We start from the raw sequence: 10,685 nt of genomic DNA on the forward strand, positions 1-10,685 counted from the left end.
CTCGTGTAATTGTGTTATTTTTCATTCTTATTGAACGAAATTACTGGCTTCATGATACGTGTTTTTTTTTTCTTGTTGCGTCATGTTATATCTCCTTTCCTTTCTTTACTCCTCTCTCTTGTTAATTTTCACACCGGTCGTCTCATCACATAACGCCAGTCTGCATTATTTTCCTCCATTTGTGTCTGCCTCCTGCCGCACGTTCATAATGATTCCTTTCTTGTTGTAGTCACGTAGCACTATCTTCACATCTTACCTTCGCTCTCTCTCTCTCTCTCTCTCTCTCTCTCTCTCTCTCTCTCTCTCTCTCTCTCTCTCTCTCTCTCTATTTCATCGATAGAGTACTGTCTCTTTTCAGTATGATATTTCGTTTCATGCCGCTATTTATTTTGTATGACGCATTTATCATATCTTTGTTTTGTAGTGTTTCTTGTTGTGTTATTGCCTTTATGGTGTATATTCCATATCTCTCTTGTTGTTCTCTTTTCTTTCCCGTTCACTTGTTGATTAATCGTCACGCAACTCCAATTAACAGAGAGAGAGAGAGAGAGAGAGAGAGAGAGAGAGAGAGAGAGAGAATGATTATCCGATTGATTGATTGGTTTAAAGTCCTTAGAGAGAGAGAGAGAGAGAGAGAGAGAGAGAGAGAGAGAGAGAGAGAGAGAGAGAGAGAGTCAACCGACCTCACAGAAGTTTGGGGTGTGTGAGGCGGGCCAGTAACGAGGCAGTGGCGGCACCTCAACCCAAACAAAACCATCTCTTACGCCCGAGGAACCACGCAGCCCAACGCACTCCTGTTATTACGTATACAACAATCTCTCTCTCTCTCTCTCTCTCTCTCTCTCTCTCTCTCTCTCTCCTGAATTGTCTAATGGCGATAATTTCTCAAAAGTTAAATATAAACTTTGGACCGAAACTCCACCCGGGGCGCGAACTAAGTGACTAAAAATTGCCGAAAACTTCTTTTTACGCCCGATATGGATTACACCGAGCTGGGAGGATGTGGCTGCTGCTGGTGCTGTTGTTGTTGTTGGTGGTGGTGGTGGTGGTGGTGGTTGTGCTCTTACTGCTGCTATTGCTGCTATTGGTACTGCTGCTGGTTTTGCTGTTGCTGCTTCAGCGCGCTGGGCATTTAGGGGTTCATATTGGGGATTGGAACTCGTAGAAAGATGAAGGGTAATGTTGGTGATATGTTAAAAGGTTTACTACTACTACTACTACTACTACTACTACTACTACTACTACTACTACTACTACTACTACTACTACTACTACTACTACTACTTGTATAATGATAATTTGATTTTGCCATGTTGCATCGACAACTCAACTTAAATGCAATTAACTGAATGACATACATAACATTCAGAAATTGAGGAAAGAGAACATAGTACAGAATGAAATTGCTGCTAATTTAATTGTGATCAGGTTGGAAGAGGTGCTTTATTTATGTTGCTGACTAAGTACTTTTGGGTGATATCCTCTTATTCAGCTTAAATTGAATTGCGGAATTTAATTATTAAAAATAAGTGGGTATATCCAGGAATGTAGGACGCGCTTTCAACCTCAAATATTGTTTGGTTCTCTGTTTGGCAATTATGTAAATCACACAATGATGATTGCGTAGAAATCTGGTAATTTTTTATGTCAACTTCCATTGGTTGTGTGGCTTGATCCAAATATGAACTTGGGTAAAAGTTCCATTGTGATAATGATTCATGAGGCAACTAGGCAGTAGTACGCTTTCTTACCGCTGGAAGCGACAGTGTTAGATGGCTAGATGAGTCAGAATAGAATTTACGACAAAAGAATTACTGGAACCCAGAGCCATTACCTGACAGCTTATAGTATAAATTGAAAGTGTCTCATATTTTACGATCTCCGATTTCATGTAAATTGGTGGAAACTTTATAGAGCGAGGACGGTAATCTCTGTGTGAGGTTACAGTAAGGAGATCAGTTTCGTCTGATTTAGAATAACAATACTAGGAGAAATATCTGTGAAAGAAAAAAAAACGTTTCTTGAGAGTTACATTATTACTTTAATTACATCGTGACGCTGAAGTAACTGTGTGTAATCAAAGGTGCATATGTTACTTAAACTGCTGAAGGATACCAGGTGGCGAGATATTTCCATGTATTGTTTTCACTGACAAAGTAAGGAGTTTTCTTTATTTTATCTTTTTATTCTTGGCATTAGTTACTTTTTACATTTGTTTTTATATCAATTCATTATTTTACTTTTATTTATTTATATATGGAGTTTTTAGAGAGAGAGAGAGAGAGAGAGAGAGAGAGAGAGAGAGAGAGAGAGAGAGAGAGAAAACAAAACAAAGGAGTGATATTGAAGTTTATTGCACAGCTAGAAAGGATATTATTCAGGCAGAGGAGGAGTAGTTCGGATCCGCGAGGCAGACAGGATGAAAATTGAAATATCAACAGTTCAAGAAAACTCCCTGAAGACACCAAAGTAACGGCAGAAAAAGATTAAATAACTTCCATTATCTTTTCCTTACCAAGTTCATGCAGGAAGTTCGAAGCCTGGAGCTCTTCTGTTCCTCCCTTCATTCCCTCCCACTTTCTATTCTTATCAGTGTTGCTCATCCCTTTCCTTTCTTTTTATTCACTCTCTTTCCTCGCACCTTTCCCTTCCCTTTCTCTTACCAAATCCTCCCCGTTTCCTCCCACTTTCTATTCTTCTCTCTTTTGCTCCTCCAATCCTTCCTTTTATTCCTACTCTTTTACTCTCTGCTCTTCTCTCCATTCTCTTCTCAGCCCTTCTCTTGCCCCTAACACCCCAAACCCTGCGCCCCACAAGGGAAGTAGGAAAGCGAAGCACACAGAATAATCCTGTTTCATGCATTTGACTCCTCATGGCGGAGTTTATCATTCAAATGTCTTCCTGCCTCGGTGCGACCCGCCCCAACACACGCTGGCGTCGGGGAGCGATGATAACCAGTTTATCTTTTATTGTGTGTGCGTGCGAGAGAGAGAGAGAGAGAGAGAGAGAGAGAGAGAGAGAGAGAGAGAGAGAGAGAGAGAGAGACACTTATTAGGTGTGAAATTTTAGAAAAAAGAAATATGTTTCAAAGAAGAAATGAAATTCAAACCACACACACACACACACACACACACACACACACACACACACACACACACACACACACACACACAGACACACACACACACACACACACACACTGTGGATGTAGAGTGGTAGACAAGGAACACTGTACTCTCTATCCACACATGGAGAGAGAATTTAGCTATTTTTTTTTTTTTTTTTTTGTGTGTGTGTGTGTGTGTGTGTGTGTGTGTGTGTGTGTGTGTGTGTGTGTGTGTGTGTGTGTGTGTGTATGCTTGCGTTCGTGCGAGCGAGCGTGAGCGCGTGCGCCCCCATGTGTGCATTTGTGTCTGGGGAGGGTGTGACAAGGGAAGCGTACGATTGTGTTTTATGTGAGATGAGAGAGAGAGAGAGAGAGAGAGAGAGAGAGAGAGAGAGAGAGAGAGAGAGAGAGAATGATTTCCTATTATTATCTTAAAAAGAGTATGCTCTGATTTAGTGGGATTAGCATATATTTACCAGGAAACAAGATTACTTATTATCTTCCCCCATCACTGAGCGTGTGGGTGGGACGCATTGTGCGCTTTACTGTGTGGGATGCAGACAGGAATATAGGAAATGTGAAATATTATGTCACACCAGTATCGTATTTGTATTGTTACGGAGCTAAAATGTCTTTTGACGTTAGAAATGTAATATTTTGAGCGTGAATTATAAGAAATATTTTGAAAATGTATTTATTTGCTTGCAAGTCAGTTTGTGATAAGAGCTTTGGACAATATTCCACATCGCTAATGATATATGATTTGCTCTGTTGTGATCATAAATTTTCATTGTCATCTTAGTGATAACTCATTGCACTATTGATACCTTTATAGTGGGATTTCTTTTTTAAGAATCTAACTATATCACCAGAAATACAAAGCAGATTATAGATAGAAAAGTTGATGTTGATTTTATATAATTTGTAATTCTGTACCCATGTAATTCTGTACATAAGACTTTTTTCCAATGCTGATTGGTGGAGGAAATAATCAATGATATGTTCGTAACTTGAAGGATCGGACTCATGAAAAACTTTGTGTGTGTGTGTGTGTGTGTGTGTGTGTGTGTGTGTGTGTGTGTGTGTGTGTGTGTGTGTGTGTGTGTGTGTGTGTGTGCATCTGCTTTCCTTTTCAATCACCTAGGATGAAATACATAAAAAAAAGCTCTTTGCTTTAGAGGAATGTTCCTAGTGGGGTTGTTATGAGTGGAAATTATGAACTATGTAAACGGAAAAAAAATTCGTAGGTGGGTGTAGAGGACGATAAGACAGGCGTTAAGGGTACGCATTTATTTAAGAATGAAAGTTTGTTGGAGAACGAGGAGGAGGAGGAGGAGGAGGAGGAGGAGGAGGAGGAGGAGGAGGAGGAGGAGGAGGAGGAGGAAAAAAGGGGTGAAGGCGGCGGCAGTGGCATGAAGAGGAAGAGGCACATGATTAGGAGGAGGAAGGTAAGAGGACGATGGTGGGGGAAGGAGGAGAGGAAGGGGTTTGTTGTGGAAGGAGGAAAAGGAGGAGCTGGTGTCTAGTGGTAGCGGTAGCGGTGGAAGTGGTGGAGGAAGGGGGGTAGGAAGATGGTGGGAGTAGGGAGGGGGAAGGAGGAAGTAGATAAGACCATGGAGCTAGTATAGGGGGAGAAAGGGGACAGCGGACACCATCAGTAAGCGTGTACAGCAATAAAGGCAATGTACGAGGGCAGTAAAGTGTGCACCGGGATATATGACGGTCCATCGCGCCATTTTGGACCGCACGGCCGCCAGTTCCACCGTCCACGCTGACCTGTGAGCTGCTCTTCTTTGCAGTGGGCTAGGTCACTGTACCTCACTTAAACTTCCCTCAACCTGCCTCGGTATAATGGACTGGAGTCACTGGATGTAAGGCATTCAGACTTTCAGCACTAATTGCCACGTTTTGTCTGCTAACGTGTTGGATGAACCGCTGCAGCTTTCCATTGCAACACAAAAATCGTGTATCCCGCTAGTCACTCGAGCATACCATCTTTAACCTTTTTAAATGAAAGAAAAGGTAAAGGTGTGAGCGTTGCAGCACAAACAGATAAAGCAGTGATTGCCTTGGCCTGGTGTGGAGAGTCATGACCGGGAAACTGAGGAAAATTTTATGAAGAAAAAAAGAGGTATTGATGAGCACAGGAGAACAAACAACCATGGTGAGGCTTTCGTTTATTCTAGTGTTGGACAAGTAGACAAGCCTCAAGTTCTGTCAGGTAGAACATCAATAGAGCGGGAGACAAGCGAGGAAGAAAGGCCTGTGCAAGAAGCTGGGGAGACTCCATCGTCTGGGGGAAGGAGGGAGGCCAGGATGGAGGGGATAGCGAAACAGGCAGAGGACCCTACTTAATGGTGCAGCTGGCTCCACCTTCCGTGCTGCCCTCCTCCCCCCCTCCTGGTGAGTCCCCATTTGCCCCCCCTGTCGGCCAGACACTGCGGCAGCTGGGACACAGAGGGCAGGCGGGAGAGGAAGGAGAAGAGAGAAGGAAATATAAAACAAACAGATAAAAAAGTCTTAACTAACGATTTCTGAGGCGCACTTACATGAAATAACTAGGACAGATATAAAACATAAAACCGAAAATTCATAAAGTCGTCATCGATAGATATAAAAATCTGTAATTATAGAAACCTTACTTTTCTGAGACGACTAGATTATCCCATTATGGAGGCGGACCAGCCACGGCCAACCCAAAACGGAAGAATTCCAGAGTCATAAAATGCGAATGAAGAAAGTGAGGAAGGTTGAGGAGCCCAGACGTCCTCGTGGGAGAGGCGGTGACAGGCCAGGGAAGGGGACTGTATGGCCTCGTGAATTTAGATAAGGTAATTTTTCCCCGTTGAAGATGTGTTGTCGAGGCGCCTTTCCTTAATTCACGGGGGCGGCAGACCGGACTCCCGTATCAGACTTATCGGCTTCAGAGTACGAGAAGAGGCGGGTCCAAGTGGCTGTGGGTAGTAAAGTGGCAGCCATGAGTGTGAATTTCGTGTGTGTGTGTGTGTGTGTGTGTGTGTGTGTGTGTGTAGTTACACATTCTCGTTAGCATGCAGCATCAGTGCCTTCATTTCGTCTTTTAAACTAAATGCTTACTAAAATTTTAATATTCAAATTCCCTTAAACAAGAAACTTTCACACCAGCAAAGAAATATACCCTCATATTTTATCATTCTTTGATCGTGATTATTTTTTTATCATTCTACATATCCGTTCTTTCCTCATTAGGTCAGTTGAAACTTTTATCCATCCATTGGCCGCGTGGCAGCAAAACCAAGGGAAGGGAGGCGGGAACTTCGATGGCCAATATCGTAATGTCGCGTCACCTCGGCTGGCTAGACGCCCATCAGACCCCGCGCTGCCTCCCCCTCGTGTTGTCAGTGTCCTGAAGCTACAATAGTTGCATTCGGGAATGTAGCATGGGATGAGCGGAAGACAAATGTATGATCTGAATCAAGAGCAAAAGATTAGCTGTAAAACAAAAAAAGACGTGGGCAGGATGTTGCAGAAAAAAAGGGGAACTTGCTTTCTTGGTTCGCAAGTGTGTGCCAGAGATCTCGTGCTACTTTTTTTTCAAATTTTTTTCCTTATTTTTCTGTTTTATCGATATTTTAACACTCATCTTTGAACTAGACTGAAGAGAGTCAAAGGAAATATTTTAGGCTTAAGTGGGTAAACACGAAAGAATAAAAAATGAACCCCCCAAAAATAAGAAGAAAAGCAATGAAGACTCCAAAAAGAAAACTAACGACAGAAAAATCATCTGAGGCAAAAAGTTTGTGTTATTGTAAGAAATAACTGTTGGTCTGCTTCAGTGCACGTGTAGAGACAGCCACTTGGGACTGGGTGCCCTCAGGGACCGTGCACGCTGCCGTTGCCTCCACAGCCACCGTCGTCACAGCCGCCGCCTTAGAGACTCACGAGGCTCCAGGTTTCCGATTTGAATAACTTGGAGATGATTAAGTTGGTAATGAATACAGTCGAGGGAAGAGGATGTGAACTCACATAGTTCTATAATTCGTTTTTCCTCCCGGAAAAGTCAGAATTCATTATAGTATAGTAATTACTCGGAACGGCATTTCTTCAGTTCATTACTTAAAAATGCGAGGTATAAAGGCGCTTTAATGTAACATAATCAGGTTTAATGCAGAAGGTAGCACTCGCCTTGGCAAGTTCATAATGCATGTATAAAGCACGCGGGGCCGGGATGGGTGCACGAGCAACAAAGACCCGCCTGGAGCAAGAGAAGCCATTAATAACTTTTGGGGCGACAATTTACCTTGTTTACGTCGAGGATCCTCAGAGTATCAAGTCTCTCCTGAAGGTGCTCGACTTGGGAGCTTCCGTCAGCCACCACGTCCTCAAGGGCCTGAGAGAGTGGCCCTCGACACGACCAATTAGTGGTCCTCAGAAGGCACTCTCAGCCTCCTCCCCCTCGTCTTCCCTCCTATCTTCTCTACCCCCGTGTCTGCCGGTACCCTCTCGCCTCCCGCCCCAGATGTCAAGGATACATGTTCCCCGCAAGTTAGCGAGACACTGAGGATGTTAGAGCTCGTGCTTCTGGTGGCCGCTCGGGGAGGAGGTAATGTGAGGGAGCAATGGTCTGGAAAGGTTAGGTTGTGAGGTTGATGGCTTGTTGGCATTGGTGATGGTGGTATTGGTATAGAGGTAGTAATGGTAGTATCGATGTTGGTGTTACTGGCTGTGTTAATGACAGTAAAAGCAGTAGATATGGAATTAACAGACCATAGTGTTACATTCAAATGGATCTTTGTGTGTGTTGTGTAAGCAATGAACACGAGGCTAAACGGGAACTGAGTTTCAAACAGCAACAGGTACACACTCAAAAAACTAATAACTTTCCAGCTGCAGGTCGTCGCATTGATCCTCCCGTGATGAGCGACACTGGAGACTATGACCCTTACTCCAGCACTTGACTTGTTGCTTCTCTCTCTCTCTCTCTCTCTCTCTCTCTCTCTCTCTCTCTCTCTCTCTCTCTCTCTCTCTCTCTCTCTCTCTCTCTCTCTCTCTCTCTCTCTCTCTCTCTCTCTCTCTCTCTCTCTCTCTCTCTCTCTCTCTCTCTCTCTCTCTCTCTCTCTCTCTCTCTCTCTCTCTCTCTCTCTCTCTCTCTCTCTTCACATCCTCATCACGCTTTACTTCCTTCCTGTACCTCCTACGTACCTCTCTCTCCTCTTAACACTTATCTGATGTTACTCCCTTGCGTCATTCCTGCTTTCTCCTGACTACCGGTCTCCTTTCAACACAGTTTACGTACTTCCTTCCCTGTCATCCTTATTTTCCTGTTCCCACAAACACTACGACACTTGGAAAAGATATATCGAATATTATACTGCACTATTCTCCTCCATTAAGGTATACACTCTACGCAGGTAGAACAAGTGTCATTTTGGTTGATAGTTTTTTTTTTTTTTTTTTATTTATACCATGTATGCTTTTCACGGGAATTTATGGGCTAAACGGAATATTGTTTAGGGTACCTAAACCGTGGACAGGATTCAAACCCGTGCGCTTGGAGACCCCTCGAACCCCAAAGCACGCATGGTTCCACTGTACCACGGGTTTAACGAAGATGCGTCACTAAGCCCGCTTCACAGAGACCACTTGTTGTAAAGACGGTGTACAAGATTCCTCATCGCCTTTAGAATTGTGACGCTGAGATGTTGGTTTGCAGTAATAGGTCGACGTTTTTACCTCATCATGTTGGCGTATCTTGTCTTCAATGTATTTTTCCGTGTGCTCATCTCGTCTTTGGCTTCTATTGACCTGGAAAAGCGTTCAAGTGATTCCCGAAGTGCCATGTCTTTCATCTCCGAGTTTGGGTGCAAGAGTCAAGGAGTCAAGAATCAAGTCAAGGATCCGTCTCTCCTCGGTCACTTCCGCTTGCTGCTTCGGCATGCGACTTTCCCATCACGGCATCTCGCTTTCACTTGATAAAGGCAACATGCTGGTGAAACATCTTGATTGTTATCTTTTATCAATTTTATCTTTTATAATTTAGAAAAATTATCAGTTAATTTAGTAATCAACATTGTTTAGTTTTGAAAAGATATATATATATATATATATATATATATATATATATATATATATATATATATATATATATATATATATATATATATATATATATATATATATATATATATATATATATATATATATATATATATATATATATATATATATATATATATATATATATATATATATATATATATATATTTTTTTTTTTTCAAAGCAAGTCATTTTTGATCATCAAATTAACAAATGATTTTTTTTTTTAACAATCAAGCGAAAGCGAGATATCGTGATGGGAAAATCACTAATCTGTTTCAATTCTTCCATTTTGCCTCATTTTCATGATATGCAACCCTTCTTGAAGAGAACGTTGTGGTATCAGACTTAATGGCGTGAAGGAAATATCGTAAACACGGTCATTCACACGAGAGCGTTAAGATGCAAAATTCTCAGGTAGCTGTATTCTATCTACCTTCCTAATACAATTGTTAACCTGCATCTTTACTATTTTATTCATGTTGTATTTGTAAGCAATTTGTTTTTTTCCTTGCTTACTAATGGAGGTGTATAAAAAGACGAGTATGAGATCACCTCAAAAACTGAATTAGTTAAATATTTCGACTTTCCTCTCGTTTTCTTTTCGAAAAAGTATTGTGAGTGAGCTTTTTAGTCTTTTTATTCCCTTAGCCAGTCACTCTGACAAAAAAACCATCAGTCACCATACCTCATCCAGTCATCTCATCATCCTGCCTTCCTCAATCACCCTTCATCATCTCACACCACATGACCTCACTTCTTTCCCATCACCACCTGTCAACGCCAAGCATTCTCATCAAGTCTATCTTCTCAGCGGCGCTATTAACACCATCACGTCAGATCCCCAACGCTTCACATCAACCATTACCTTCCCTGACTATTGAACATCCATGGCACTTTCAGTAATTATCAGTGCCTTTAGTATTATTCCCTATCGCCATCCATTATCTCGCGCATAGCAAACGAGGTTATGAATCACTAATATATATTTCATAGTTATTTTTATTCGTCTAATCTTATTGTTTATTGAATGGATCGGTTGGTGGCGTGACGGATACCTTGTAAATTTGCAATCGACACATTATGCTTAATGGGACTTTGAGACTAAATGTACTGACAAATAAATATGCATGTAGGGAGTGTTGGAAACCGAATCACATTTTTCCAAAAAGCTCTCCCCACCTGTAACTCCTTTCTAATGAGACAAAAGCACCAAGTTCTTATCAGGGTTCAAAGTTGAGACTTTGAGGAAGGAAATATTGCAATCATATGGTGTTTTTTTTACCATTAGTTTCCCTTTAACGAAGGTGCAGAAAGTATCTTTGAGGGACTTAAGTCACTCAAAACTTGTTAGGGTGCTTTCATTATTATTATTATTTTTTTATTATTATTATTATTATTATTATTATTATTATTATTGTTTTCATTATTATTATTATTATTATTATTATTATTATTATTATTATTATTATTATTATTATTTTCATTATTAATTTATTATTAT

At 41.3% G+C, this 10,685-nt stretch overlaps 1 long non-coding RNA gene across 1 annotated transcript in view; it reads right to left on the reverse strand.

Moving 5' to 3' along the window:
* Positions 1-5,299: 5,299 nt before the first annotated feature.
* The window catches only part of LOC123519096, an 11,659-nt gene continuing 6,273 nt past the window's right edge, over positions 5,300-10,685 (reverse strand). Inside the window, exons 2-3 of the long non-coding RNA XR_006678973.1 lie at positions 5,749-6,060; positions 5,300-5,553 (exon numbers count right to left, since the gene is read on the reverse strand). This is a non-coding gene — a long non-coding RNA (uncharacterized LOC123519096). The remainder of the gene's footprint in view (positions 5,554-5,748; positions 6,061-10,685) is intronic.

The sequence above is a fragment of the Portunus trituberculatus genome, chromosome 44 (assembly GCF_017591435.1).
Source record: "Portunus trituberculatus isolate SZX2019 chromosome 44, ASM1759143v1, whole genome shotgun sequence".
Taxonomy (NCBI): Eukaryota; Metazoa; Arthropoda; class Malacostraca; order Decapoda; family Portunidae; genus Portunus; species Portunus trituberculatus.